We start from the raw sequence: 24,368 nt of genomic DNA, 5'->3' as shown, positions 1-24,368 counted from the left end.
ACAGAATCTCAGGTTCCACCCTAGACCTCAAAATCTGCAGTTCTAACAAGATCCTCAGTGATTCATACGCATGCAGAAGTTTCAGAAGCACTGTTCTAACAGGTTTTATTTACAAGCTGAATTACAAGCCAGGTCACCTTACATTTGTGGCTGAATGTGACCTCCTAGGCTCCTTCCAACTTCTCACACGGTATTATGGCAATGGTACCAAAAGTGCAGAGGGGCCCGCTTGGCTTTTAAAATTTCAGGTCATAAAGTTAGGGACAAACCTACAAATGATTGTATTATCTTTAACAGTGGACCTTTGAGGAGTTCAAAATTCAGATGACAGGGCAGTTATAACAGATACACATGACTTCCTTAAACTCTAATTCCCACTTTCAGAATCTAGACCACTTTCTTTTCTTTCTTTTCTTTTCTTTCTTTCTTTTTTTTTGCTTTTTTAGGGCCACATCTGAGGCATATAGAACTTCCCAGGCTAGGGGTCTAATCGGAGCTGTAGCCACTGGCCTACACCACAGCTGCAGCAATGTGGGATCTGAGCTGAGTGTGTAAACCTACACCACAGCTCATGGCAATGTCAGGTCCTTAACCCACTGAGCAAGGCCAGGGATCTAACCAGCATCCTCATGGACACTAGTCAGGTTCATTAACCTCTGAGCCACAATGGGAACTCCAAAACCATTTTCAAATAAGGATATAAATAATTAGTTAAAAATAGCCTCCACAGGAGTTCCCGTCATGGCTCAGTGGTTAACAAATCCGACTAGGAACCATGAGGTTGCAGGTTCAATCCCTGGCCTTGCTCAGTGGGTTAAGGATTCAGCGCTGCCGTGAGCTGTGGTGTAGGCTGCAGAGGTGGCTTAGATCCCATGTTGCTGTGGCTCTGGTGTAGGCCAGTGTCTACAGCTCCGATTAGACTCCTAGCTGGGAACCTCCATATGCTGCAGAAGTGGCCCTAGAAATGGCAAAAAGACCAAAAAAAAAAAAAAAAAGCCTCCATAAAAGAAATATATTTACTACCACCTACTTCCTCCAAAGAATGCCAGTACCCGAGAATTGTTTCACACTTGCTTGGGATCAATAATTTATAATGCTAAGGAATTAAGGGAAACTACACCATGGTACTGGACATCTTTGAGAGATCCTATCTTTTTCATATGCTAGTGACACTGCTCACTGGTGTTGGACTTAACTTTAAATTTACAAAGGTAGTTGAATTTACCATTTATATTTACAATGATACATCTGTACTTACCAATTTAATTTATACCTACTCTGATAATAGATTATCCATACTAAATTCAAAGTTCCTAATCTACTCAACCATATCTTACTGAAATGTGTCAAATATACAAAAACTTGAAATATTCCTAACGTTTCCTTTGATTCTCAGCTTCAACTACTGGATAAGGATTAAGTTCAAAATATATACAATTTCGCTAACAGTCATAAAAGAAGAAATCAACAACACAATAAAGAGTTGGGGACTTTATCACCCCACTTATAGCAATAGACAGATCATCCAGGGAGAAAATCAACAAGGAAACAGGCCTTAAATGACACATTAGACCAGATGGACTTAATTAATATTTATAGAACATTTCATCCAAAAGTAGCAGAATACACATTCTTCTCAAATGCACACTGAACATTCTCCAGGACAGATCACATTCTGGGCTACAAATCTAGCCTCAAAAAATTTAAGAAAATTGTAATCATATCAACCATCTTTTCCGACCATAACACTATAAGACCAGAAATCAACAAGAAAAAAACTGCAAAAAAACACAAACATGTGGAGACTAAACAATATGACACTAAAAAAACCAATGGATCATTGAAGAAATAAAAAAATAACTAAAGACAAATGAAAACAAAAACAAAATGATCCAAAACCTATGGGATGCAGCAAAAGCAGTTCTAAGAGGAAAGTTTATAGCAATACAGGCCTACCAGGAAACAAGAAAAATTTCAATTAACAACCTAACATGACCAGAGAAAAAGGAACAAACAAAACCCGAACTTAGTAGAGGAAAGATATCATAAAGATCAGAGCAGAAATAAATGAAATAGAGACAAGGAAAACAATAGAAAAAAAATTGATAAAACTAAAAGCTAGTTCTTTGACAAGATCAACAAAATTGACAAACCCTTAGACAACTCATCAAGAAAAAAAGGGAGAGGACTCAAATAAATAAAATTAGAAATGAAAAAGAAGTTACAATGGACATCACAGAAATACAAAGGATCATACAAGACTACTATAAACAATTATATGCCAATAAAGTGGACAACCTAGAAGAAATGGACAAATTCCATCTTTCAAGAATGAACCATGAAGAAATAGAAAAGATGAATGAGCCAATCACAAGTGGTGAAATTGAAAATGTTATTTTAAAAATTCCAACAAACAAAACACCAGGACCAGATGGCTTCACAGATGAATTCCATCAAACATTTGGAGAAGAGCTAACACCTATCCTTCTGAAACTATTCCAAAAAATTACAGAGGAAGGAACACTCCCAAACTCATTTTACGAGGCCACCATCAGCCTGATACCAAAATCAAAGATACCACAAAGAAAGAAAATTAAAGGCCAATATCACTGATGAATATAAATCCAAAAATTCTCAACAAAATACTAGCAAACCAACAATACATTAACAAGCCATACACCATGACTGAGCGGGATTTATTCCAGGAATACAAGGATTCTTCAATATCTGCAAATCAGTGTGATACATCACATTAACACTGAAGAATCAAAAGACTATGATCACCTCAAAAGATTCAGAAAAAAATCCAACACCCATTTCTGACTAAAGAAAAAAAAAAAAAAAACTTCCAGAAAGTGGGCACAGAGGGAAGTGCTACCTCAACATAATAAAGCCCATATATCACAAACCCACAAGTAACATTATTTTCAATGGTGAAAAGCGGAAAGCATTTCCACTAAGATCAGGAACAAGACAAGGATGTCTACTCTCACCACTTTTATTCAACATAAATTTGGAAGTCCTAACCACAGCAATCAGAGAAGAAAAGGAAATAAATTGGAAAAGAAGATGTAAAATTGTCACTGTTTGCAGACGAAATAATGCTATACATAGAAAATCCTAAAGTTATGAATTCAGCAAAGTTGCAGGATATAAAATTAATCACAGAAATCTCTTGCATTTCTATATACTAACAACAAAAGATCTGAAAGAAAAATTAAGGAAACAATCCCATTTACCATCATGACAAAAAGAATAAAATATCTAGGAATAAAACCACCTTAGGAGGCAAAAGACCTTTACCCTGAAAAGTATCAGATGCTGATAAAAGAAATTGAAGAGGACACAAACAGATGGAAAGATACATGATGGTCTTATACTAGAAGAGTCAATATTGTCAAAATGACTATACTACCTAAGGCAGTCTACAGATTCAACATAATCCTTATCAAATTACCAATGGCATTTTTTCACAGAACTAGGACAAAAAATGTTAAAATTTGGAAACACAAGAGACCCTGAATATCCAAAAAATCGTGAGAAAGAAAAACAGAGCTGGAGAAATCAGGCTCCTTGATTTCAAACTACACTAAAAGCCACAGTCATCAAAACAATATGGTACTGGCACAAAAACAGAAATATAAAATCAATGGAACAGGACAGAAAGCCCAGAAATAAAACCACACATCTATGGTCAACAAATCTATAATAAAGGAGGCAAGAACACATAACAGAGAAAAGAAAGTTTATTATTTTTTTAATTTATTTTTTGTCTTTTTTTTTTTTTTTTTGCCATTTCTTGGGCTGCTCTCATGGCATATGGAGGTCCCCAGGCTAGGGGTCTAATCGGGGCTGTAGCCACTGGCCTACGCCAGAGCCACAGCAACGCGGGATCTGAGCTGCGTCTGCAACCTACACCACAGCTCACGGCAACGCCGGATCGTTAACCCACTGAGCAAGGCTGGGGATGGAACCCACAACCTCATGGTTCCTAGTCGGATTCGTTAACCACTGCACCATGATGGGAACTCCAGAAAGTTTCTTTAATTAGTGGTGTTGAGAAAACTGGACAGCTACATGTAAAAGAATCAAATTAGAACATTCTCTAACACCATTACACAAAAATAACCTCAAAATGTACCAAAGACCTAAATATAAGACCAGATATTATAAGACTCTTAGAAGAGGAGTTCCTGTTGTGACTTAGCTGGTTAAGAATCTGACTTATCTATGAGGATGTGGGTTTGATCCCTGGCCTCACTCACTCTGTGGGTTAAGGATCCAGCATTGCCACAAGCTGTGGAGTAGGTTGCACATGAGGCTCGGATCCCTCATTGCTGTGGCTGTCCTAGCCAGAGAACTTCCACATGCTGCAGTTGTGGCTGTAAAAAGGGGGAGAAGAGACTCTTACAGGAAAACAACATAGACTTAACAATCTCTGACATAAACCACAGCAATATCTTTTTAGATCCACCTCCTAGAATAATGAAAACAAAAATAAAAATAAACGAATGGGACCTAATTAAACTTAAATGTTTTTGCACAGCAAAGGAAACCATAACAAAACATAAAGACAATCCACAGAAAGGCAGAAAAAAATATGCAGATGAAGCAACTGACAAGGATTAGTCTCCAAAATATACAAACAACTCTTGCAGCTCAAGTCAAAAAAAAAACAAACAACCCAAGTAAAAAAATGGACAGAAGATTTAAATAGACATTTTTCCAAAAAAGACATCTAGATGGCAAAAAAAAACACATTAAAAGATGCTCAGCATTACTAATTATTAGAGAAAATGCAAATCAAAACTACAATGAGGTATCACCTCACACCAATCAGAATGACCATCATCAAAAAGTCTACAAACAATAAATGCTGAAAAGGGTGTGGAAAAAAAGAGAACCCTCCTACACTGTTGGTGGGAATGTACATTTGTGCAACCACTATAAAAAACAGTATGGAGGTTCCTCAAAAAACTAAAAATACAACTACCATATGATCCAGCAATTCCATTCCTAGGTATCCATCAAGAGAAAACTATAGTTCAAAAAGATACGTGCACCCCAGTGTTCATTCAGCACTATTTACAACAGCCAAGACATGGAAGCAACTTGTATGTCCATCAACAGAGGAATGGATAAAGAAGATGTGGTATATACATACAACGGAATACTACTCAGCCATAAAAAATGAATGAAATAATGCCATTTGCAGCAACATGGATTGACCATTTAGAGATTATCATACTAAATGAAGTAAATCAGATAGAGAAGGACAAACATCATGTGATATCATTTATATGTGGAATCTAAAAGAAGGATACAAATGAACTTATCTGCAGAACAGAAACAGACTCGTAGACTTTGAAAACAAACTTATGGTTACCAAATGGGACAGGTAGGGGGAGGGATGTACTGGGGGGTTGGGATTGGCATAATACACACTGTGGTATAAGGAATGATTGGCAAGTGGGAACCTGCTGTATAGGACAGGGAACTCTACTCAATATTCTGTGATCATCTATGTGGGAAAAGAATCTGAAAGAGAATGGATGTGTACATGTACAACTGAATCACCCTGCTATACAGCAGAAATTATAACAATAGTGTAGAGCAACTATACTTCAATAAAACTTTAAATATACATATACACACAATTCCCCACTCACTGTCTTTTCAAAAGTCAGTAAAAGAAATTCACTCGCTACGTGTTAATTTTTAGTGTTTTTCTTATGGATCTGCTGCCAGTGGGATATGTTTATCAGAAAGCACTCAAAGTCCCCACATGAGGCCTGTTACCTTCTATCCATGCCATGCTTTGTTTCTGGTTTTCACCTTTAGGAAAAAAAAATTTCAATCCATGTCTCCAACTGCTGGAAAGAACGATAAAATAGAATCTCTCTTCTCTTTCAGAGTTGACTTTTCGAAACTGCAATTTAAAAGGACATTCTAGGAAGACGAGGAGAGCAGCTTCCTTTAACTTGGGCAGACAAAAGCTGTAAGGTATCTGGCACTGGCTGTCCCTTAATCCCTGAAGTTTCACACATAAAACTAACAGCTATTTCTTGAAGAGCAAGTCAAACACGGTAGTGATGAACAAATAACCTCATAAAAAGCCAGTTCAGGTTGAGATTTCTTCAGAGATTAAGAACTGAAACAGGTGGCCGTGTCCAGCAAAGTCAAGGCTCTGGAACACAAGAGGATGTTAACATGGGGAGGTTCAGCAAACGAAGAAAAGACAAAACACTGAAACGCAGCGCGATGTACACGAGGCTGTTTCCTTCAGGAAATGAAACCCTACCTGGTTTGCTGACAAAGGCAGATCTAGCAAACACATTTACCAAGCATTCGTCAATAGGTTAAAATCTTAGGAAAGCAGAGAGAGAATTGCAAAACAAAAGCAAAACACAGAAGCAGGGCTGTCCACTCCACCTGCCCTCAAGGCACTGCTGCATTGACCTGGGGCTCCCCGGGGGCAAAGGTCAGCTACCAGGGAGGCCTCGCCTTGGCGGTAGAGTCTCTGAGGAGGGATGGGGACTCAGTTCTTCAAGATGAGCTGGGCTCTACCACAACTCGGGCCTCCTCTCCCCAACGTGCTATGAGCTGTGGCCCTCACCACTTAGGGACATTTCCAGGATACTTCCCAGCTTGAAGGTTTTTCTGCTAACAGGCTGGGGCTCCTCGTCAGGCAGCCAGTTTACCATTTAGGAGGGCAGTGACCCTCACTGAACAGAGACCCGCAGCCCCTGGAACTCTCGGGAACTCTCTAGCAATCCTCTCAGCAGAGCTTTCTGCTTTCTTCTGACTCAAAGTTTTCCACTCCTGAGGCCAGGGAACGCTTTTAAGGCACACACAGTAAGTAGGTGAGGCAAAGCCACCAAATTCTTTAAAGGCCTTCAAAACTGCTCATCAGCTAGAGCAGTTTACAATAGACCTAAGCCGGGCCACAAGAAAGACACAGAGCCTAAGAGGGTACAGGCAGAATAAACAAGCAAGGGGCAGATTTTGTTCCTACCGCGTAATCACCGGAACGGTCCCATCGCTCCTGTGTAATACCATAAATAAGGTGATTCGCAGACTTTCCCATGTGGCATTTAGCCATAAAAAGGCCAACCCAAGTGTGTTCTGAGTCATCAGCCACACAGACATATCTGTGAGAAGGTATACAATCACAGCCCGCCTACATGTAAACAACACATGTGGTGGTGACACCTCTCCCTGCCACCTGGCCACGCTGGGGTCAGGCTGATAAGACACGAGGCAAATATGACCTTATTTCACAAGCAGAAAACCACAGTGCTGACTGGGGGGGGAGGTAACTCTTCATCTTGCTGCTGGGGGCAAATACAACATTACCTGGGGACCACCTCCCGTCGTGACCCCGCCAAAGACCCGAGGAGGGTGACCTCCTTTTGGATGGATAAGAGCTGGTCTCACCCTAACGACTGCAAAAAGAGGGAGGGATTTTTGTTCTGCACAAAGCTGTGGGGATTCTAGAAACCAAAATCTTTTGCAAGGGGATAAGCCTTTCGCAGGAACAGAGTGGTGCCACCATCAGTGCTGCCAACCGAACTTTCTATCTTGTTCATGAGAAGCCTGCGCCCTCCCAGAAGCAGTCTGTCAATCTTTCCTCTAGTACACTTCTGCGTCACACGTGCGCGTGTCTAGGGGTTTGAGATGTGCTCTGGACACTACCCAGAGAGAGACTTCGTTGCAGCAGTGGGCTTCCACTTCTGATTGCAATGTCACAAAACATGCTGCCTTCCAGGGCACGCAAAAGCGCTGATGAGTGCTTTTCTCCATCTCCAATGATACACATCAACAGTTATTTCTAAAAACGAAATTATTTATAAAGGATGTAATCACTCGATGGAGCATTTGCTCATTAAGTTTATAAACATGGAAAACGTCAGCTTTCAAATGTTTATAATGTGCTAATGCCCTTTTTGTGAACTTGGTGCAAAAGAGGCCTCCAGTGTGCAAGACATTCACGTGGGGGGAAATTCTGCCACTAATGTTTAATCTATTTGTTTCTGAGCATGCTATGTACTCCTACTCATGCCTAAGACTTCAGAGGAGAGAGAGAGAGAGAGAGAGAGAGAGAGAGAGAGAGAGGGGGGGGGGGTAGGGGGGAGTCTTTTTAGAGCCGCAAAGCGCAATATTACAACTGTTAGTGAGCAGGTTGAGATGAAAACCAACATCCCAAAATTGAGTAAAAATATAAAATTTTAAAAAGGAAAAGGCATGGCAATTATTTTGTGATTCATTTTTTTCAAGTCAGAGCTTTAACAAGCAATCTTTATGCTGGGGAATTCAGAGGTCACCTGACATCTCTCTTTTCTCCATCCTCATTTCTGATTGTAACGAATAAAAGATCTCATTAGGACACACACACACGAAAAATGAGTTGGGTTTTCTTCCTGACCTTTATAAAGCCTTTCATCCAGATGAAATTTAATTAAGCTTAATATTGATGTGGACACAGCGGAGGATTGGAACATTAAAGCAAAAGGACAGGCAATTTGGCTACATGTTTGTTTCGGTAACCTTTCTCCAGCTCTCGTGTGTGTGTGTGTGTGTGTGTGTGTGTGTCTCCATGTGCACACAACCGTGTACACCTTTTGGGGATGCCACAACCCACAAGGTAGGCTCCTCATTAGGAATATCAGCTCTGTTGCTTGTCACTATACATCTCACAGATTTCTCATTCTTTGCAAAAAGGCATGGTTGATATTCATTAAAAAGCACATATTGTCGGGCAAACGACATTCTGTCGTTAACCCTTCCCTGATTTAGTGCAACAGGTTAGCTCGATAGGCAGCTAGCAAGTTGTGATGGGGACAGGAAGAGTCCTGGAAAGGCTAGCAATTAGCTCTCCGCCTGGAGAGGGCCTGGGCACAGTGTGGAGGCCGTGCTCCCCGTGTCACTGACCCCAGTAAATCCAGTAAAAGGGTGCTTCTCCCAGGGGATCCTGAGTGACAGACCTTTCATGCAACCTCTCCGCACCTTCCCCTGGGCAACCGCACCGGGCATCCACCGAGGACCTCACTGTGCCGTCTTCTCAACAAGAGACCCATCCGTTTGGGACTGGAGACCCCACACCCCCCAACCCTTATCAGAAAGACACCCCCCTCCACTTGCGTTCCGTCTGTCACCCGGGCCCGCACGCCCGGCAGAAAGACTTGTAGCGGTGTTCCAATCCCAGCATAAGCTGTGCTTTCCTATTTTCATGACGAAGGGCTGGCAGACCCTGCCGTCTCCTCCACAGACCTGGCAGGGGAGCTGACGGAGCCCTGAAGGAAACCATGTGGAGGTTCACAGTCAGATACAAACCACAGCTGCTGTCCGTAGGCTTATAAATATCCTAGATCGCTTCTCGGCCTTTTGGCTAAGATCAAGTGTAGTATAAATATCCTAGAGACAGAGATCTTAATGTTTTTGCTTTTTTTTTTTTTTTTTTTTTTTTTTTGCTTTTTAGGACCACACTCACAGCATATGGAAGTTCCCAGGCCAGGGGTCAAACTGGAGCTTTAGCTGCCAGCCTCCCCCACAGCCACAGCAACGCCAGATCCGAGCCATGTCTGCAACCTACACCACAGCTCATGGTAACGCTGGGTCCTTAACCCACTGAGCAAAGCCCAGGGATCAAACTCATGTCTTCATGGATACTAGTCAGATTCATTTTGCCATGCCACAACGAGAACTCCCAGAGATCTTAATTTCAACATAGTGCTGACAAAGCCTTTCTTGACTAAAACTGTTCTCAGAAGATTTCAGTAATAATTTTCTGAGAAAATGGCTCCACTACCAATATTGAGTTCAATGGCTCCTGAGTAGTAAGAGATTCCGTTAAACCCCCATTTCCATTGATAAAAATACTACGAAATAAGTTAAAAAAAAATAAAACCCAACCACTTTAATTCATTTTAAAAACACATTTATGTAGGCAGGAAGTTTGGGAGGAGAGTAGTCTTATAAAAACCATTTACTCATATTTGAAAGAGGTCGCTAAGAAATGGGAGAGGAATATAGCCAATATTTTATAGCAACGATAAATGGAGTATAACCTTTAAAAATTGTGAATCACTCTATTGTACACCTGTAACTTATACAATATTGTACATCAACGATTCTCCCATTTCTAAAAAGGAGGGGAAAAAATGGGAGAGAACAGAGGAACTTAGAAAGGGAGGGAAATAATCAAGTCACCAAAGAAAAACTTTTACTAAAAACGGCCTCTGGGAGGGCCTCTACCCCTCCCAGTGGCCACCCAAGACACCTCGCCCTTCAGGATACAGGATCCACTCAGTCCTGTGGTGTCCCTTCTAGTACCTCCTCGGAAGAGCTCAAGGTGGGGCTCACATGAAGGAAGAAGGTCTCGGGGAAACTGGTCAGCGAGCATTCGGCCGCCACTTACTAAACACTCACACCCTCAGGACTGGGCAAAAGCTAGAGGGTCTCAAAGATGCTATGACAGTACTAACAAGTTAGCTTATAGGCTGCAAACAATTACAAGGCAATTAAAAACAACCCCGCTGGAGTTCCTGTCGTGGCTCAGGGGTTAAAGAATCCAACGAGGAGCCATGAGGTTGTGGGTTCGATCCCTGGCCTTGCTCAGTGGGTTAAGGATCTGGTGTTGCCGTGAGCTGTGGTGTAGGTCGCAGATGCAGCTCGGATCCCACATTGCTGTGGCTCTGGCGAAGGGTGGAGGCTACAGCTCTGATTCGACCCCTAGCCTGGGAACCTCCATGTGCTGTGGGTTCAGCCCTGGAAAAAGACAAAAAGACCAAAAACAAAAACACAAACAAACAAACAAAAACCCCACTGAATGGCAGTTTGTGCAAACGGCAGAGTGAGCATTTAAGAGGAAACTCCCAAGTGCTCTAAGAGGACGCATCCAGGCCACCTCGGAGAGGAGGGTCATCCTAGACCTAATGGGGAAAGTGCTATTTCCCACGTTGACAAGATGGGTAAGGTAGGGTGGTGGAAGGGGTGCCAACCCCCAGGCAGAGGGAACATATACGCAAAGCTTAGAGATGTGACAAGTCTCTAAATAGGTCTACATAGGTCTGAGGATGGAGTGCCAGGAAATGAGACCACTGAGCGGGACGGGAGCTGGATAATGAAGGGCCCTGCTGTGACCCTGTAAACCACTGAGGTCAACAGGTTTTTGTGTTTGTCACATCATTTCTGGAAATGGAGGGCTTGGGTTAAAGGCAAGGAGGTTGGTAGGAAGGATACCAGTGGTGTCTAGTTATTAAAATAATGTGCATTTGATGATGATTTGGATGCAGATGTTCACATAAGGAAGAAAGTGAAATTGAGGCGAATTCAGAGATACTTGGCATGAAGAGCAATTGGGTAAATGGCAAAACCATCACCCAAACACGTTACCTTTGAGGTACGTATGAGTAGAGATGAAGACAGACAAACGAATGGACAGGACGGAAGCACAGGACAGAGCTGTGGACGAGAGAGGAGAGAAGTCCCCTGACATGTGCAAGTAGAAGAAAACGCCACGAATCTAACAACTGAGCACAGGGGGCAGTGAGGTGGTTCTTAACCTGCTAGAATCAGGGGCTCTTAAAATTCTTATCAATGCCATGAGCCTAATCCCCACAAAGTGCACATTTGCCAAAACAGAGAAGGCACTGTGTTTTAGACAAAGCTCACCTACAAACTCACAGATTATGTATTCCTAGTATAAAGCAATAAGAGAAGAGAGAGCTCTAGGAAAGAGATGGTTGAAATCAGACACAAAGGAGAAACTGCGAGAGCTGCCAAAAAAAAAAATAAAGCCTCGACAGTAAGGACAGATCTCTTTCCAGAAATGTATATGAAATAAGGGGTAGGACAGATAGAGAGATAGACAGCGCTGGGTTTCAAAGATGAGTTTTGGTTTAGTGTTGTGGGTTTTTTTAATGTTTATGGGAAGTTTCACACATATTCCAAGTAGAGAGACCAGTATAATGCGGCCCCTGGTAATCTAGGTCTGAACATCAAGAATTACCAACTCATATCATTTTACTCCTTAATATGAGTATCCATCTATAAAAGGACCACAGTAAAAAGAACATTACCATGCCACCATGATCACATCTTTTCTTTTTTTTTTTTTTTCTTTTTAGGGCCGCACCCACAGCATATGGAGGATCCCAGGCTAGGGGTCTCATCAGAGCTACAGCTCTTGGCCTACACCACAGCCTCAGCAACGCGGGATCTGAGCCACATCTGCGACCTACACCACAGCTCATGGCAACACCAGATCCTTAACCCACTGAGTGAGGCCAGGGATCGAACCTGTGTCTTCGTGGATGCCAATCAGATTTGTTAACTGCTAAGCCATGACGGTATTCCACCATGATCACATCTTTAAAAAAATAACAATAAGTCCTTAAAATGATCACATATCCAGTTGTGTCCAACTTTCCCCAATTGCCTCATATTTTTTAGTTTGTTTAAAATCAGGATCCAAATAAGATCCACACATTGTAACTGGTTGATGAGTCTCTTTAGTCTCTTTCAATCTACATGTTCCATGTCTGTCTGTCTGTTTTTTTTTTACCCTTTTGGTCATTTGTTCTGTAAAGTTAGGTGTTTCTGGTTTAGTTTTGCTGGCTGCATCCTTGAAGTATCATTTAACACTCACTTTATTCCTCCTTGTGTTCTATGTGGTACTTGGATATTTGATTACATTGATTAGATTCAGGCAAGAATACTTCCTACAGGGCATTGCTTTCCATCAGGAGACATACAAGTAGGACTTTGTAGGGAGTTCCCATTGAGGCTCGGCAGGTTAAGAACCCATGAGGATAAGGGTTCAATCTCTGGCCCTGCTCAGTGAGTTAAGGATCTGGCATTGCTGCAAGCTCCAGCATAGGCTGCAGATGTGGCTTGGATCTGATGCTGCAGTGGCTGTGGTGTAGGCCGGCAGCTGCAGCTCCAATTCGACCCCTAGCCTGGGAATTTCCATATGCCGCAGGTTTGGCCCGAAAAAAGGAAAAAAAAAAAAAAAGAAGTAGGAATTTGTAAAAGATGAGGCTGAGGAATCTTGCTTATCTGCTCTGGAAAAGAAGCCAGTGGAGGAGTTCCCATCGTGGCACAGTGGTTAACGAATCCGACTAGGAACCATGAGGTTGCAGGTTCGGTCCCTGCCCTTACTCAGTGGGTTAAGGATCCGGTGTTGCCGTGAGCTGTGGTGTAGGTTGCAGACGCGGCTCGGATCCCACGTTGCTGTGGCTCTGGCGTAGGCCGGTGGCTACAGCTCCAATTCAACCCCTAGCCTGGGAACCTCCATATGCCGCGGGAGCGGCCCAAGAAATAGCAACAACAACAACAACAAAAAAGACAAAAAGACAAAAAAAAAAGAAGCCAGTGGAAAAGGTAAGGTTGTAAACAGGAAAAAGCACAGCATAGAAGACAGCGGGTGGTGAGAAAAGAAACAGAGGAAACACAAAATCTGACTTCTTCTCCTCGTACAGCACCTCACTCTGAGACCATTTCAAGCAGCCCTGAGCATGTCTCCATAGCATTCAAGGTAATAACTGGCTCCTATCATAATAACCCCAAAGGCATCAGGAAGAAAGGAATTATTATTATTATTCTAAATTATTTTGCATTTACATTGATCAAAAATGTGAAGCATTTCTTGCGTCTTAAAAAGTCTACCACTAAACTTCTGAATTAGAAGTTTCTGTGCTTAAAGAATTAATTTCCTTAGAAGGAGTTCCTGTCGTGGCGCAGTGGATAACGAATCCGACTGGGAACCATGAGGTTGCGGGTTCGGTCCCTGCCCTTGCTCAGTGGGTTAACGATCCGGCGTTGCCGTGAGCTGTGGTGTAGGTTGCAGACGCGGCTCGGATCCCGCGTTGCTGTGGCTCTGGCGTAGGCCGGTGGCTACAGCTCCGATTCAACCCATAGCCTGGGAACCTCCATATGCTGCGGGAGTGGCCCAAAGAAATAGCAAAAAAAAAAAAAAAAAAAAAGACCAAAAAATAAAAAATAAAAAAAAATAATTAATTTCCCAAGAAAATTCACTGAAGAGGGATCTCTGCCCCCTCGGTCATATGGGTAACTATTTTGTCTTATAAACACGGAGTCCATATAATCATATCCCTCAACCCCGTGAGGGGATTATTTCGCCAACAATGTAACACTGATATAATTATTATAGTAAAACAGTAATAAGAAGCAAGATCCAAGGTTATGCCTACCCTTTTAATTAATTTTCACCATTATCTTCACATGACTTTTTTTCTAGGAACCAAAACTTTCATTTTACCAAATGCACTTATAAGGAATGGAGCTCAATTAACGGACGGCCCTGAAGGGACACATGTGTTCTATCCACCTGCTCTCCGGAAAATCTATCTCATTGTCTATGACTTTTCTCCTGTCCCTACCCCAAAAGAACAAATTCTATTTGAACGTGGAGAGCAAGTACGTTCCAATTCACTGAGTGTTCTGTGCACTGTAATTACCCTGCCATTAGAAACTCATGCCAGGTCCAAAAGCAAAGCATGGTTTAATTTAAAGGGCAGCAGTATCAGGTTTTTTAAAAAGGGCTCAGATAAGTTAAGCAGTTTTTCATTATAAAACTGTATATACTGAGAACCTTCATTTGAAAACAAGCTTGCTAAAAATATTTATCAACCCCTCGGTGAGGTGATTTTCATTAAGATGATGGATAAGTCAAAAATCCAGGCAGACTTCTCAAGTGCCAGTCCAGAGACTAGTGACAGCCCATTGAGAAATGCAAAAAAAAAAACATGGGCAAAGATATTAAATTTTTCATAAAACCTTATTCATCTGTTATGGCCCAACTCAAACGTCATCTCGGCGGGGAGGTCTCTCGGCAGCTATGGAAGGGCGCAGCCGCCACGTGGCTACTGTCCCATGTGGAGCCACATCTAATATTATAGCACAAAGCACAGGAGCCACGGCCACTGAACAAATACTGTATTCAGACCAGGTGTGTACACACTGAGGATATGACTGGCGAATCTTCTCTGCTTGGAAGAGCATCCTCTCTAGCTCCCTAAACAGGCGATACAGCATGGATCGCACCTCTGCACTAGAGCACACCCCTGCGTGGTGTGTATCAGGTGTTTGTCGAACAAAGCACTGGCCTCAAGTTTCTCACATCAGCCTGGTGAGGCGGGCAGTACGGATGTAGATTACATGGTCGTTCTTACCCAAGGAAATCGGGCCCCAAAGGCACATGACCTCCCTCTCGTCTCACAGCGAGTAAGTGGGCCCCTGGCACCCAGTCCATTTTGAGAAGAGATAAGTAAGAGGACAGACAGGAAGAGGCAAGAGATGCAGAATTCTCCTTGGCAGAGACCATAATGATTGGCCCCGGGGACCTCTTTCAAGGACTCTCCTCATTGGGAGGCAGAGCTCTCCAAAGAGACAGGTTAAACAAAGCAATACTTTTTTATTTGGAAGAACTTTCAAATACCAGCTCATTCTAAAAGGCTGTGGTTTACTTCCCATCACTACAGAAAATGCTGCCTGCCTTCTGCCTTGGGACTGGGCCTTCTCCACGCCTGCCCCAAAGACTCTGAACACGGGAACCCAAGCTCTGCTTGGGTTTCTGGGCCAATACCCCCACTTCAGGGACTCCAGACCAATGACAGCCCCCCTCCCCCACCATCCTTCCCACTGCTGTAAAGAAGGGGGCCAGCTAAAGCGTCCAGATGGACTCATCAAGTACTAGGGACTAAGTACTGTCCTTCCAGGGAAACGTGGGGGTGGGGAGGAGAGCTATGGACCCCAGAGGAATAAAAGACCAAGATAACTTGGGGTGAAAAGTTCTCCCAATGCCCCTTAAATGCCAAGCAGGCAAACCATCTTTCACAGGTACAGCGTCCATAAAGGAAATTGTGCTTTGAGGGCTCCAGGAGCCCACCAGTGGGCATATGTCTGTGATGATTGCTACTGGAGAGGAAGCCTCCTTCTGGGAGAGAAAGGAGGAATGTTAACATGGTATTTATAGACTTGTTAGCCGGTGGAATACAAAATCTGGCATCCAGTGGTGAACAAAACTTTGGATTTTAAAACCAGAAAACTATTCACATCAGAACAGCTATTGCACTCCCAGTTTCAAAACATTGAAAAGCAGGTTAGGTAAGATCTAACATTACACATAATAATCTCACCCAGAGCTATTTATGCAGGGCACACAGGAACAGCCCACAGAAATCAAATAAATTTGCACGTAAGGAGTAGAAACTCTAAGTACATGATTAAGGGATTTTTGCAACTAAACCTCAGGGAAGATCCTGCGAGCAGGGGAACTCCCTTCAGGAAAATGCTTTATTTAGCTGCTTTATTCAAGTTTCCTTCACATTCAAAGCCCAGCATAATACTATCGTCATTACTGACTTCAAACTACAGTGCTTCGCACGAAGGTAGACAGCAAGGGAGAACAGAGCAGAGAGCAACTGAATTAAAATGTCACCCTTAGCATTAAATTGCTTAAAATGTTGATTTCCATATTAAGTTCTACATCACCAGCAACAACCACACAGAGCACCAAACCAGTCAGTGCCCTGAGACGCTGCCTGCCACATTCTTCTGATTTAGAACTTTTTTTTTTCCCACGTACACAAACATTTTTGTTCAGTACAGAATGTATTCAGGAAGATGGAGATAAAGATTAACTGCAGAAGAATAAGAACTTTAATCTTAACCATCAAGTAAGTAGGTTAGGGTCCTAACAATATTTCTAGATCTAATCAAAATCATAACCCAGAGAGCAAAAATAACTTTCTCATAAACTCAGATCGTGGGACTAGAGCCAAACCAGCCAAAGTCACAGGGAAACTAATGTTCACTGTAAGTAAAACTCTAAAACTCCAGCGAGAGCTGCCCTGTCCCCAGAGGCTGTCACCTCATGAGAGTTACTTAGCGCTAAACACTCTACAGACGACACATTTCATATAACCTTGATCATAATCTGTTAAATATTATCTCCGTTGTGCACATCAGAAATAGAAACTCAGAGAAGCTAGGGACTGCTAGCAGAACCAGAACTGGTACCAAGTCCATCTGACCCTAGGATCCTTCTCAACTCAGAGGGTCTAAGATTGTGACACGTGTTATTCACGACTGCCATTCTATTGAATATAACGTGTAAGACTTGAGGCAATTTGCATACATTTTTCCCATTTAATTTAATCATCACCACAGCAATTATGACTCCACTTTACAGATGAATTTAGTGCGGTTAGAAGGGCTGAGTAGCAGGCAAGGTCATCCAAGAGTAGGGGCAAAGTCGGGGTTTGAATCAAGTTCTGTTTGACCTAAAAAAATCCATGTTGCCCTCGACTAGGATTGTTTCCTCCCATGACCACAACATAACCTATGAACGGAGTCCGAGAGTTTGGCTCAGACATTCGCTGATAGCACCCTGTAATATCACTAATGAATATCAACCCCTATAAACATGAATACCTGCTGGAAGCATCACGAAATAGGCCTATGCATTTCTTTCATTATTGTCAAATTCTTTAACATGCTTCTGAGTCAAAAAATTTAAGATTATCTTGGATTTACAGCAGCTTTAAATAGACACATTTCCAACTAGCTCAGAATTGCCCACTAACTAGACTGTACCACCAGGCAGTGCAAACACCGTGGTAAAGATGACTAGCTCTGCCTACTCATCTATAAAATGGGGATGATATCACTTATCATACACGGAGCCAGGAATGCATACAGCCTTGGCATATCATCAGCACACAACAGTGCCACTGCCCTCTCATTTTGGAATTGGGTCTTTTAGGTTCAGTAAGAATGAAAATCTAAGAAACTAGTGAATAATTCAAATTGTGTTATAAGACATGCAAATGTAAGCTAGAACCAAATATCTGATATGGGGAAGGTCTGATACCTGATTTCTAGATGAACCAGATATTTTGCTTATATTTTAAAAGGAATATAAAGAAATTAAAATACCCCTCCGAGTATGAAAGGTTTAAGAAAAGAGCCGTGGGGATTAATTAATGGAACAAGAGAAGTAAAGGATGCAGCATGGTTAAACAGGGAAGGAGGAGAAGCCTGCAAACTCACTAAAAATAACTCAATCACAAAACCAAGAGGAAGCTGCATTGAAGTAAAAATGAATATGTATCCTGGGAATGGAAATTTCCACCAACCCAGAGAGGGAGCTTTCTTCTATCAGAAGACTTAGAATTTTAAGGAGGTACTTCTCCCCTGATGCCTCTCCAAAGAGAGTAAGCAGATTCCAGTTTACTCAGGATGTTGGGTCCAACAGAAAAAAAACATCAACTAGAACCCTTCAGTTCAAATTATAAGGAGAACCTGGTAAGGTTTTTTTCCCCCGATATCTTTGATGTATCTCTGGCACCAACATTCAAAGGGAATGCAACATTTCCAGGACTTGATTTTCTTGTAAAATGTAGAATCTGGCTGGTCTCTCAGCTAGGACCTTTTTAATTGGGAAAGGTAAACTGTTTACCATAAATGCTTAATGTATGATTTAATATATATGTTTAAGGGGTATGCACTTCACAAATTTTACAAAGCACTCCTCTCTCCTTCATATATATATATGTATGAAGTAAGTATTCAGCTTGATTATAAATCAATTGATCTAAAGAAATCAACCCCCCAATAATAGTAGACATATATATGCATGTGTGTGTGTATATATATATATATAATTGATTTATTTGTGTATATATAGAGAGTTTCTTTAGCTAAAGTGACTTGTATATATATATTTGTATGCATAATATAAATTGATTTGTATGTATACATTTGGGTTTAAATTGACTTGTATGTATATATGTATGTGTATGTACACATACATGCACACATACATGCATGCATTTGACTTTCATAGTACAGCCTTTATCAGAAATGTTTTCCCAAACTTTACTACATTGGAATATGTTTGTTCAACTTAGTAAACTTCTTTCAAAGAAACTTTTAGAATCATCAGATTTCCTCCAGGCAAATATTTAGACAGTTCCCTCTAATATTACAAGAAGAAAATAAAGAAATTGACGTAGTTTCTGGCGTTATTCATCTTAAGGCATGATGAATCAATCATGCTAATTTCTACCAAAGCAATCAATATCTATTGTGGCAAAATCAGATATCACTTCCTACTGCTCTTTCCTAACAACCATTTCAAATTTCAGCTCAGGGGACTCATTCTCAGGAGACTCAGCCCTAATCAGAGCTGGGGAAGTAGAAGCAAGAAACAAGTCAAACACTATTTTGGGAGGTTTGGTTTCTTTTGATAAATTGATTTGTAACCCAGTTGAACTCTTACTTCATTTTAATTTCTGCTAAGTTAATAACCACAAAAACTTTAAGAAATCATCAGGCTCAACTTTTTAGCCTACCTTATCCCACCATCGTTATTTTGACCAGCTTTGTAACTCCAAAACATCATGTACCGGTGTGATGAAGCTCAACTGCTTCACAAATCTAAGCACTGTTGGCCCATATCCATTTTATTTTATTTTTTTGCCTTTTTAGGGCCGCACCCGCAGCATGTGGAACTTCCCAGGCTAGGGGTCTCATCGGAGCTTAGCCGCCAGCCTACATCAGAGCCACAGCAACGCAGGATCCAAGCTGGGTCTGTGACCTACACCACAGCTCATGGCAATGCCTTATCCTTAACCCACTGAGCAAGGCCAGGGATCAAACCCGCAACCTCATGGTTCCTAGTCGGATTCGTTAACCACTGAGCCACGACGGGAACGCCACATCTATTTTAACTGAACCACAAAATCTTTCCCTTGAAAAATGCAACCTCTGACTTTTCCAGTGTCTTATACATGTGGTTATGTTAATAAAAGGTTCTACACAGAGATTTCGATGGAATGACTTAGAGCAAGGGCTTTGAAGTCAGACAGCTCCGGGGCAGAGTTTGGACTCTGTCACACACCAGATAAGTGTTATCCTCGTTGCACAGATGAGGAAATGTCTTCGAGAGATGGAGCAACCTGATGAGGATGGAACAGCCCACGAGCGGCAGAACCAGAACTCAAAGCTGAGCAGTAGGACTCCAGGCAGCGCAGAGATGTAACTTGTCAGTGAAGCTTAGAAAGAATTCTCAGTAGTTATTGCACTGAAGAGATCCTTGCTGCATTTAAGGCAACCACATTCATGGGGGGTCCCCCAGCAGTAAAGAATTCTTCAAAGGCCGCAGGTATTCAAGCACGACCAAACACAGCTTTCAGGGGCACGCAATACAATAAAGGAGTACAATCTATCAGCAGTGCTTCCTAACCTGAGGCCACCAATGGATTCTACACGTGCCAAGATACAAGGCCCCTGTTCTCTGCATCCCCCACCCCCCGCCCGTCCCGTCAGCTCTCCTACCACCTCTGGCCTTGAGCATCCTTGTCTACGAACAGCAATGAACCCTGCCAAGGCGATCACTCTCTATGGGTCCCGTGATATGAAAAAAGGTTGGGAAGGACCCCTCTATAGTACTGGAGGGGGTTGCATGGTGAGAGGGGCCGGTCTGCTTTTCCTGAACCCAGTCATCCAGACAAAGCACTGCCACAGGAGAACCGAGGGCCCTCCTGGGTGACCTAGACATGCTATAAGATCCTGCTGGCTCTCACATTCCTGAAGGGGAATATAATCGGTGAATGAAACTTTTTTTTCAGAATGGTACCTGTTCAGGGCTCCCAGGGCAACCCAGAGCTTGGAAAGAAGCTAAGCGCTATGTGACATTCATCAGGCATAGGCAGGAGGGTTCATGTCTAAGAATGCGACCTTTTTAGCCTTCCTGGTTCGCCTCCTGCCCCCCACGAACTAGGAAAAGTCCATAAAGAGGTATTATGGCTGCAAATTAAACCTCAGTTCCTCTGTGCCCCACCCAACAAGCACACAGAAAAACCTGACACCTCTGGCCCCCTGGCCCACCTTCAGCCACAGCTGCAGCTACCTTTACTTTCAGGGTGTGACACCAGGGGAAAGAATGAAAAAGATCCTCAGGTGAAGATAGGAATCAAATACACCAAGTTAAGATAGGAGGAGAACTAGAGCCAAGGGGAGGTCTGGGTGAAACTTCTTCTCAGTGAAAGATTTCCTTATTTATTGTCCTTTCCGTCATTACTGACACGAGAGCCTTGATTCTGTGTCATGGGTCCAGGTGCTGAGTTCATTCTGGAGGGGGCTTGATCCGAAGAGCAAACCCCTTTCTGTGTGTCCAAGACAATTTTGTTTCCTGAAGTGAATAGTTGTTGAAATGCAGGGGAGGGAAGGAAAGAGATATTCCTTCCATGATGAGATTGAAAGCATATAACATGTATTTATTTATCTATTTTTGCTTATTAGGGCCACACTCGTAACACATGGAGGTTCCCAGGCTAGCAATCCAAACGGAACTACGGCTGCCAGCCTACACCACAGACACAGCAACAAAGGATCCTTAACCCATTGAGCAAGGCCAGGGATTGAACCCGAAACCTCATAGTTCCTAGTCGGATTCGTTTCCGCTGCACCACGACAGGAGCTCCAAATTATTTATTTATTTATTTATTTATTTGCTAAAAGCATATAACATTTTAGTCATCTGATCAAAAATGTCAAGAAGATTTCCTCAGCCTATCCCAACACCCCACTCCCACAGCACTGCCTTTCATCGAGCCTCCTCTTCCCCAAAGGGCCAGAAGATGCCCGAGGGCCGGCTTTTTCCTACCCTTCACTCTCAACTCAAAGGTCCTGCCCTCTGAGCATCTCCTGAATTTCCCTCCCCCAGCCCGCAACAAGCCAGCCACCCAACGCCACTGCCTCAGTGTACTGCCTTCACAGCACTTGGAATCTGAACCTACTGTGTGCAATTGCTTTTCCTTGGTTACAGGGGCCACTCCTTCCTAGAAGAGATGGTTCCGGGGCCGGCGTCTGCCTGGCTCTCAGCTGTATTCGCAGCACACAGACCAATGCCTGTCACCGCTAAGGGTCCAGTGAATGAGGAGGGGAGAATGGGAGGGCTCGTGGGTGGGAGAAGTCCCGGGAAGGACTACGGGGAGGAAGAGTCAGCATGTGTTCTAACAGGTCATTTCATAGGGATGGCGCAGATCAGACTGATTTTCTGACCTTCAGGGAAGCCAGTTGCTAAGTCATGGGCTCTGGCGGGTCGGGCAGAACTGGGTTCCAACAACACTCTGCCTCCGACCGCACAAGTGATGACCTCTCTTTATGCTGAACATTTCTGACGGGCAGTCGACTCTGCCACACTCTCTTCCTATACTCCCTCTGTTTGTGTAACTTTCCAAATCCTCTACGCTGACCACTCCCAACTCCTCAAACCTCAGACCTCAGCCCTTACTCTCCACTGATACTACACACAAAATAAAGAAAAGAGGGGCCGAGGGTACAAGCACTATAGAAAGCAGCACGGAGGTACCTTAGAAAACTAAATAGAGAACTACCACATGACCCAGCAATCCCACTCCTGGGCATACATCCAGACAAAATTTTCCTTGAAAAAGATACATGCATCCGTATGTACATTGCAGCACTAGTCACAAAAGCCAAGACATGGAAACAACCTAAATGTCCATCGACAGATGAATGGATTAAGAAGACGTGATATACATACACAATGGAATATTACTCAGCCACCAAAAGAACAAACTAATGCCATTTGCAGCAACATGGTTGGAACTAGAGACTCTTGTACTAAGTGAAGTCAGAAAGAGAAAGACAAATACCTTATGATGTCACTTCTGGAATCTAATACATGGCACACATGAACCTTTCCACAGAAAAGAAACTCATGGACTTGGAGAACAGACTTGTGGTTGCCAAAGGGGAAGGGGAGGGAGTGGGATGGACTGGGAGTCTGGGGTTAATAGAAGCAAACTATTGCATTTGGAGTAGATAAGCAATGAGATCCTCCTGTATAGCACAAACAACTATATCTAATCACTTATGGAGGATAATGTGAGAAAAAGAATGTATACATATGTATGACTGGGTCACTTTGCTGTGGAGTAGAAAATTGACAGAACACTGTAAATCAACTATAATAGGAAAAATAAAAATCATATAGAAAATGGGAAAAAAAAAAGAGAAAGAAAGAAAAGAGGTGCCAGGAAAAGAGAATTACCCTGTCTTCCCAACAACGATGCCACCAACTTCGCTGCCTCTATTCCACAGACTCAGCCTTCCAGCTGGGTACAACACAACCAGTATTCCTTCTGCTAAGGCCAACCTCCCCACCCCTTCACACCTGAGTTATCCCCTTTTTCCTGCATCATCAGCACCTCCCTTTCTGTGCATCATTCTCATCTTCACATCCTGTTTTCGTCTCCTCATAGCTCTGTTGGGCCTTGGTCCCCACCATGCTGATTTTTTAAATGCTTTCCATAGTTAACGGGCATCACTGGAAGTATCTACGTGGGCAAGTAATACGTTCAGATCTGCACTTTACAAACGGACACCACATATGCACCGCATATTTTAAATCAGTCTTTTCTCAGTCCCTTCTTGCAAAGAGGGAGTTAGGAACAAAAGCCTTCTGTATATCTTCCCTTCTCTCTGCCAGTGCAGTAGAGAGCTCTGAACACTATGCTTTGCAGCCTGAGCAGAGGGGAAAAGGCTTTTCCAGGGCTATGCTTTTGGACCAGAGCAGTGAAGACTCCAAGGCAGGGATGACACACACCCCACTCTGTTCCCCCTCTTCCTACAACCAGGGGAAGGGCTGCTGGATCTGCTAACACCGCTGGAGGCCAAGAGATGGCCAGGCACTGCTGCCTCAGGCTGCAGCAGGCACCTACCTGTGTAAGAAATGGCCAGAGTGAGGGTGATTCCAGGGCCCAGAAAAAGTTCACCCACTGTGTCGGGAGCAGCTCAAAAAAAGTTCTGCACGTGGTTCCTTACCCTATAAACGTGAGCGAACAAAACCATGTGTTTCCTGGGTCTGACCCAAGACTGGGACACCACTGATCCCGAATTTCAATGCCAAAATTCTGTGGCTACATTAAGGTTAAGAAAAATAATCAGATTCTAGAACTTGACTTTTGACATCAAATACAATAATGCAAACCGGCAAATTCATTATTCTCTTTTCCTTCACTAAAATCGGGAAAAGCAAAGCAGAAGCGTCCCTAATGATCTTAAGGATTGTGCAAAACTTTCAAGTTCTCCGTTTATCTTCATCAAATATCTTAACTCACCAAAAGCCTATAAATTTTGCAAGAAAGCAGGGCTGTATTTTTCCTGCTTCCTCACAGAGACATCGGATCTCAAAAGAAGGAATGATGACGGGGTGTAGTTATAAAACACTCCAAGGCTAATGAGAACCAAAGATGAACTGTAGAAGAATCTGGTATTTGGGGATAGCTCCTGGCATGTGCTGGCGCTAACAG

The 24,368-nt window shown here is 42.8% G+C and overlaps 1 protein-coding gene and 1 pseudogene across 3 annotated transcripts in view; one reads left to right on the top strand and one right to left on the bottom strand.

Annotated features, from left to right (window-relative positions):
* The window catches only part of C11H1orf21 (chromosome 11 C1orf21 homolog), a 232,500-nt gene that overhangs the window by 168,041 nt on the left and 40,091 nt on the right, over positions 1 to 24,368 (bottom strand). The gene's annotated exons all lie outside the window — the stretch shown is intronic.
* On the top strand, positions 9,369 to 9,533 carry LOC125112295 (uncharacterized; annotated as a pseudogene).

This window comes from Phacochoerus africanus, chromosome 11 (assembly GCF_016906955.1).
Source record: "Phacochoerus africanus isolate WHEZ1 chromosome 11, ROS_Pafr_v1, whole genome shotgun sequence".
NCBI classification, from domain to species: Eukaryota; Metazoa; Chordata; class Mammalia; order Artiodactyla; family Suidae; genus Phacochoerus; species Phacochoerus africanus.
Note: the sequence above shows the minus strand (reverse complement) of the source record. Positions and strands in the feature narration are given on the sequence as shown.